The following is an 8184-nucleotide window of genomic DNA, read 5'->3' as shown; positions in this document are numbered from 1 at the left end:
ACTTTTTGTGATCTGTGAATTCATCTCACAGAGTTACAGCTTTCCCCTCAAGAAGCCGTTCGCTAAGACTGTTCTTTTAGTGTTTGCAAAGTGATATTTGGAAGCCCTTGGAGGGCTATGGTGAAAAAGAAAATATCCTCAGATGAAAACTGGAAAGAAGCTTTCTGAGAAACTGCTTTGTGATGTGTGACTTCCACTCACTGAGTTACAGGTGTATTTCGTGGAGTTGTTTGCTAGCCTTCTTTCTATGGAATCTGAGAACTGATATTTTCGGATCCCTTTGAAGACTATAGGGCCAAAGGAAATATCCTCAGATAAAAAAAGGAAAGAAGCTTTCTGAGAAACTGCTTTGTGATTTGTGAATTCCACTCACTGAGTTACAGCTGTATTTCGTGGAGCTGTTTGCTAGCCTTATTTTTGTGGAATCTGAGAACTGATATTTCGGATCCCTATGAAGACTATAGGACCAAAGGAAATATCCTCCGATAAAAAAGAGGAAGAAGCTTTCTGAGAAACTTTTTTGTGATCTGTGAATTCATCTCACAGAGTTACAGCGTTCCCCTCAAGAAGCCGTTCGCTAACAATGTTCTTGGGAATTTGCAAAATGATATTTGGAAACCTATGGAGGGCTATAGTGAAAAAGAAAATATCCTCGATAAAAACTGGAAAGAAGCTTTCTGAAAAACTGCTTTGTGATGTGTGACTTCCTCTCACTGAGTTACAGCTGTATTTCGTGTAGATGTTTGCTAGTCTTATTTCTGTGGAATCTGAGAACTGATATTTCGGATCCCTTTGAACTCTATAGGGCCAAAGGAAATATCCTCCGATAAAAATGAGAAAGAAGCTTTCTGAGAAACTTCTTTGTGATCTGTGAATTCATCTCAGGGGGTTACAGTTTTCCCTTTAAGAAGTCCTTCGCCAAGACTGTTCTTGTGGAATTTGCAAAGTGATATTTGGAAGCCCATGGAGGACTATGGTGAAAAAGTAAATATCCTCAGATAAAAACGAGAAAGAAGCTTTCTGAGAAACTGCTTTGTGGTCTGTGAATTCATCTCACAGAGTTACAGCTTTCCACTCAAGAAGCCATTCGCTAATACTGTTCTTGTGGAATTTTCAAACTGATATTTAGAAGCCCGTGGAGGGCTATGGTGAAAAAGAAAATATCCTCATAAAAACTGGAAAGAAGCTTTCTGAGAAACTGCTTTGTGATGTGTGACTTCCACTCACTTATTTACAGCTGTATTTCATGGAGCAGTTTGCTAGCCTTTTTTCTGTGGAATCTGAGAACTGATATTTCGAATCCCTTTGAAGACTATAGGCCAAAGGAAATATCCTCCTTTAAAAAAGAGAAAGAAGCATTTTGAGAAGCTTTTTTGTGATCTGTGAATTCATCTCACAGAGTTACAGCCTTCCCCTCAAAAAGCCGTTCGCTAAGTCTGTTCCTTTGGAATTTGCAAAGTGATATTTGGAACCCCATGGAGGACTATGGAGAAAAAGAAAATATCTTCCGATAAAAACTGGAAAGAAGCTTTTTGAGAAACTCCTTTGTGATGTGTGACTTCCACTCACTGAGTTACACCTGTATTTCGTGGAGCTGTTTGCTAGCCCTGTTTCTCTGGAATGTGGAAACTGATATTTCGTTACCATTTGAAGACCATAGGGCCAAAGGAAATATCCTCCAATAAAAATGAGAAAGAAGCGTTCTGAGAAACTTCTTTGTGATATGTGAATTCATCTCATAGAGTTACAGCTTTACCCTCTAGAAGTCATTCGCTAACACGGTTCTTGTGGAATTTACAAAGAGATATTAGAAAGCCCATGGAGGTTATGGTCAAAAAGAAAATATCCTCAGATAAAAAATGTAAAGAAGCTGCTTTGTGTTCTGTGAATTCATCTCAGAGAGTTACAGCTTTTCCCTCAAGAAGCCGTTCGCTAAGACTGTTCCTGTGGAATTTCTAAAGTGATATTTTGAAGCCCATGGATTGCTATGGTGCAAAAGAAAATATCCTCAGATGAAAACTGGAAAGAAGCTTTCTGAGAAACTGCTTTTTTATCTGTGTATTTATCTCACAGAGTTACATCTTTCCCCGCTAGAAGCCGTTCGCTAAGACAGTTCTTGTAGAATTTCCAAAGTGATATTTGGAAGCCCATGGGGGGCTATGGTGAAAAAGAAAATATCCTCAGATGAAAACAAGAAAGAAGCTCTCTGAGAAACTGCTTTGCGATGTGAAACTTCAACTCACTGAGTTACATCTGTATTTCACTGAGCTGTTTGATAGCCCTATTTTTGTGGAATCTGAGAACTGATATTTCGGAACCCATTGAAGACTACAGTGCCAAGGGAAATATCCTCCGATAATAAGAGAAAGAAGGTTTTTGAGAAACTTCTTTGTGATCTGTAAATTCATCTCACAGAGTTACAGCTTTCTCCTCATGAAGCCGTTCGCTAAGAGCGTTTTTGTGGAATTTGCAAAGTGATATTTGGAAGTCCATGGAGGGCTATGGGGAAAAAGAAAATATCCTCAGATGAAAACTGGAAAGAAGCTTTCTGAGAAACTGCTTTATGATGTGTGACTTCCAATCACTGAGTTGCAGGTGTATTTCATGGAGTTGTTTGTTAGCCTTATTTCTGTGGAATCTGAGAACTGATATTTCTCATTCCTTTGAGGACTGTAGGGCCAAAGTAAATATCCTCAGATAAAAAATGGAAAGAAGTTTTCTGAGAAACTGCTTTGTGATTTGTGACTTCCACTCATTGAGTTACAGTTGTATTTCGTGGAGCTGTTTGCTGGCCTTATTTTTGTGGAATCTGAGAACTAATATTTCGGATCCCTATGAAGACTATAGGACCAAAGGAAATGTCCTCTGATAAAAAAGAGGAAGAAGCTTTCTGAGAAACTTTTTTGTGATCTGTGTATTCATCTCACAGAGTTACAGCTTTCCCCTCAAGAAGCGGTTCGCTAAGACTGTTCTTGGGAATTTGCAAAATGATATTTGGAAGCCTATGGAGGGCTATGGTGAAAAAGAAAATATCCTCGATAAAAAATGGAACGAAGCTTTCTGAAAAACTGCTTTGTGATGTGTGACTTCCTCTCACTGAGTTACAGCTGTATTTCGTGTAGATGTTTGCTAGCCTTATTTCTGTGGAATCTGAGAACTGATATTTCGGATCCCTTTGAAGACTATAGGGCCAAAGGAAATATCCTGTGATAAAAATGAGAAAGAAGCTTTCTGAGAAAATTCTTTGTGATCTGTGAATTCATCTCAGTGGGTTACAGTTTTCCCTTCAGGAAGTCTTTCGCCAAGACTGTTCTTGTGGAATTTGCAAAGTGATATTTGGAAGCCCATGGAGGGCTATGGTGAAAAAGAAAATATCCTCAGATAAAAACTGGAAAGAAGCTTTCTGAGAAACTGCTTTGCGATGTGTGACTTAAACTCACTGAGTTACAGCTGTATTTCATGGAACTGTTTGCTAGCCCTATTTCTGTGGAATCTGAGAACTGATACTTCGGATCCCTTTGAATACTATAAGGCCAAAGGAAATATCCTCCGATAAAAAAGAGAAAGAAGGTTTCTGAGGAACTTCGTTGAGATCTGTGAATTCATCTCACAGAGATACAGCTTTCCCCTCAAGAAGCCGTTCTCTAAGACTGTTCTTGTGGAAGTTGCAAAGTGATATTTGGAAGCCCATGGAGGGCTATGGTGAAAAAGAAAATATCCTCAGATAAAAATTGGAAAGAAGCTTTCTGAGAAACTTCTTTGTGATCTGTAAATTAATCTCACAGAGTTACAGCTTTTCCCTCCTCCATGCGATCAGAAATATCGGTTCTCAGATTCAACAACTCTGGAAGTTGCATTCAAAAGTCACAATGCAGTTTCTCAGAATGCTTCTTTTCAGTTTTTATCTGAAGATATTCCCTTTTTCACTGTAGCCGTCAATGACCTCCCAAGTATCACTTAGCAGATACCACGAGAAGAGTGTTAGCAAACAGCTACATGAACAGAAATGTGGAACTCTGGGAGATGAATGCACAGGTCACATAGAAGTTTCTCAGAACGCTTTCTTTCATTTTTTATCTGAAGATATTTTCTTTTACACTCTAACCCTCAATGCGATCCCAAATATCACTTAGCAGATACCATGAGAAGAGTGTTAGCAAACAGCTACATCAACAGAAAGGTGGAACTCTGGGAGATGAATGCACAGGTCACATAGAAGTTTCTCAGAACGCTTTCTTTCATTTTTTATCTGAAGATATTTTCTTTTACACTCTAACCCTCAATGTGATCCCAAATATCACTTAGCAGATACCATGAGAAGAGTGTTAGCAAACGGCTACATCAACAGAAAGGTGGAACTCTGGGAGATGAATGCACAGGTCACATAGAAGTTTCTCAAAACGCTTCCTTTCATTTTTATCTGAAGATATTTCCTTTTTCACTGTAACTTTCAAAGTGTTCCCAAATATCACCTGGCAGATTCCAAGGGAAGACTGTTAGCAAACAGTTACCTGAAAAGAAAGGTGGAACTCTGTGAGACGAACTCAGAGAGCAGAAATCATTTCTCAGAAATCTTCATTCTCGTTTTTATCTGGGGATATTTCCTTTGGCTGTATACTCCTCCAAGTTATCCGAAATATCTGTTCTCAGATACAACAAAAACTGGACTAGCAAACAGCTGCAGGAAATACAGCTGTAACTCAGTGAGGTGAATTCACACAGCTCAAAGCAGTTTCTCAGAAAGTTTCTTTCGACTTTTTATCTAAAGATATTTCCTTTGTCACCGTAAGCTTCATTGGGCAAAGAAATATCCCACTGCCGATTTCAAGAAAACTGTGTTAGCAAACTGATCAATCAACGGAAATGTGTAACTCTGGAAGTTGCATTCACACGTCACAATGTAGTTTCTCAGAATGCTTCTTTTCAGTTTTTATCTGAAGATATTTCCTTTTTCACTGTAGCCCTCAATGTGCTCCCAAATATCACTTTGCAGATTCCACGAGAAGAGTGTTATCAAACAGCTACATCAACAGAAAGGTGGAACTCTGTGAGATGAATACACAGGTCACATAGGAGTTTCTCAGAACGCTTCCTTTCAGTTTTTATCTGAAGATATTTCCTTTTTCACTGTAACCCTCAATGCGATCCAAAATATCACCTTGCAGATTCAACGAGAAGAGTGTTAGCAAACAGCTACATGAACAGAAAAGTGGAACTCTTTGAGATGAACTCAGAGAACAGAAAGTTATTTCTCAGAACTCTTCTTTCTCGTTTTTATCTCGCGATATTTCCTTTGGCTCTATACTCCTCCAAGTGATCCGAAATATAGGTTCTCAGATTCAACAAAAACTGGACTAGCAAACAGCTCCATGAAATACAGCTGTAACTCAGTGAGTTGAATTCACACATCACAAAGCGGTTGCTCAGAAAGCTTCTTTCGACTTTTTATCTAAAGATATTTCCTTTGTCACCGTAAGCTTCATTGGGTAAAAAAATATCCCACTGCCGATTTCAAGAAAACTGTGTTAGCAAACTGATCAATGAACGGAAAAGTGTAACTCTGGAATTTGCATTCACACATCACAATGTAGTTTCTCAGAATGCTTCTTTTCAGTTTTTATCTGAAGATATTTCCTTTTCACTGTAGCCCTCAATGCGCTCCCAAATATCAGTTAGCAGATACCATGAGAAGAATGTTAGCAAACAGCTCCATCAACAGAAAGGTGGAACTCTGGGAGATGAATGCACAGGTCACATAGAAGTTTCTCAGAACGCTTCCTTTCAGTTTTTATCGGAAGATATTTCCTTTTACACTGTAACCTTCAAAGTGTTCCCAAATATCACCTGGCAGATTCCAAGAGAAGACTGTTAGCAAACAGTTCCCTGAACAGAAAGGTGGAACTCTGTGAGACGAACTCAGAGAGCGAAATCATTTCTCAGAAATCTTCATTCTCTTTTTTATCTGGGGATATTTCCTTTGGCTGTATACTCCTCCAAGTTATCCGAAATATCGGATCTCAGATACAACAAAAACTGGACTAGCAAAGAGCTCCACGGAATACAGCTGTAACTCAGTGAGTTGAATTCACACATTACAAAGCAGTTTGTTAGAAAACTCTTTCTACTTTTCATCTGAAGATATTTCCTTAGTCACTGTTAGCTTCATTGGGTAAAGAAATATCCCAGTGCAGATTTCAAGAAAACAGTGTTACCAAAGTGATCAAAGAAAAGAAAAGTGTAACTCTGTGAATTGTACTCCCATGTCACAATGAAGTTTCTCAGAACGCTTCTTTTCAGTTGTTATCTGAAGATATTTCCTTTTTCACTGTAGCTCCCAATGTGCTCCCAAATATCACTTTGCAGATTCCACGAGAAGAGTGTTAGCAAACAGCTACATGAACAGAAAGGTGGATTTCTGAGAGATGAATTCAGAGATCAGAAAGACATTTCTCAAGGAACCTCATTCTCCTTTTCATCTGGGGATATTTCCTATGGCTGTACACTCTTAAAAGCAAGCTGAAATAACAGGTCTTAGATTCAACAAAAACAGGACTAGCAAACAGCTTCACGAAATACAGATGTACCTCAGGGAGCTGAATTCACACATCACAAAGCAGTTTCTCAGAAAGCTTCTTTCTCGTTTTTATCTGAAGATGTTTCCTTTGTCACCATAAGCTTCATTGGGCAAAGAAATATCCAATTGCAGATTTGAAGAAAACTGTGTTAGCAAACTGATCAATGAACAGAAAAGTGTAACCCTGTGAGTTGTATTTACACGTCACAATGCAGTTTCTCAGAATGCTTCTTTTCAGTGTTTATGTGAAGACATTTCCTTTTTCACTGTAGCCCTCAAAGTGCTCCAAAATATCACTTTGCAGATTCCACGAGAAAAGTGTTAGCAAACACCTACATGAACAGAAAGGTGGAACTCTGTGAGATGAATTCAGAGATCAGGAAGACATTTTCAGAAAACATTTTTCTCTTTTTTATCTCAGGATATTTCCTTTGGCTGTATAGTCTTCAAAGCGATCCGAATATCAGCTCTTAGATTCCACAAAAACAGGACTACCAAACAGCTCCACGAAATACAGATGTAACTCAGTGAGCTGAGTTCACACAACACAAAGCAGTTTCTTAGAATGCTTCTTTTCAATTTTTATCTGAAAACATTTCCTTTTTCACTGTAGCCCTTAATGTGCTCCCAAATATCACTCTGCAGATTCCACAAGAAGAGTATTAGCAAACAGCTACACGAACAAAAAGGTGGAACTCTGTGAGGTAAATTCAGAGATCAGGAAGACATTTCTAAGGAAACTTCTTTCTCCTTTTTATCTGGGGATATTTCCTTTGGATGACACTCTTCAAAGGGAGCTGAAGTATCAGGTCTTAGATTTCACAGAAACCGGACTACCAAACAGCTCGAGGAAATACAGGTGTAATTCAGTAAGCTGAATTCACACATCACAAAGCAGTTTCTCAGAAAGCTTCTTTCTACTTTTTATCTGAAGCTGTTTTCTTTGTCACCATAAGCTTCATTGAGCAAAGAAATATCCCATTGCAGATTTGAAGAAAACTGTGTTAGCAAACCGATCAAAGAGCACAAAAGTGTAACTCTGTGAGATGCATTAACACGTCACAATGCAGTTTCTCAGAATGCTTCTTTTCAGTTTTAATCTGACGATATTACCTTTTTCACTGTAGCCCGCAATGTGCTCCCAAATATCACGTTGCAGATTCCACGAGAAGAGTGTTAGCAAACAGCTACATGAACAGAAAGGTGGATATCAGTTAGATGAATTCAGATATCAGAAAGAGATTTCTCAGGGAACTTCTTTCTCGTTTTTATCTGGGGATATTTCCTATGGCTGTATACTCTTAAAACCGAGCTGAAATATCAGGTCTCAGATTCCACATAAACAGGACTGGAAAAAGCTTCACGAAATACAGATGTAACTCAGTGAGCTCAATTCACACATCACAAAGCAGTTTCTCAGAAAGCTTCTTTCTAGTTTTTATCTGAAGATGTTTCCTTTGTCACCATAAGCTTCATTGGGCAAAAAATATCCCATTGCTGATTTGAAGAAAACTGTGTTAGCAAACTGATCCATGAACAGCATAGTGTAACTCTGTAATTTGCATTCACACGACACAATGCAGTTTCTCAGAACGTTTCTTTTCAGTTTT

At 38.5% G+C, this 8184-nt stretch overlaps 1 pseudogene; it reads left to right on the top strand.

The window, feature by feature from the left end:
• The first annotated feature begins 846 nt into the window (after positions 1-846).
• Positions 847-3716, top strand: LOC126947338 (uncharacterized; annotated as a pseudogene).
• The last annotated feature ends 4468 nt before the right edge of the window (positions 3717-8184 follow it).

This window comes from Macaca thibetana, unplaced genomic scaffold (assembly GCF_024542745.1).
Source record: "Macaca thibetana thibetana isolate TM-01 unplaced genomic scaffold, ASM2454274v1 unplaced_scaffolds145, whole genome shotgun sequence".
Lineage (NCBI taxonomy): Eukaryota > Metazoa > Chordata > Mammalia > Primates > Cercopithecidae > Macaca > Macaca thibetana.
Note: the sequence above shows the minus strand (reverse complement) of the source record. Positions and strands in the feature narration are given on the sequence as shown.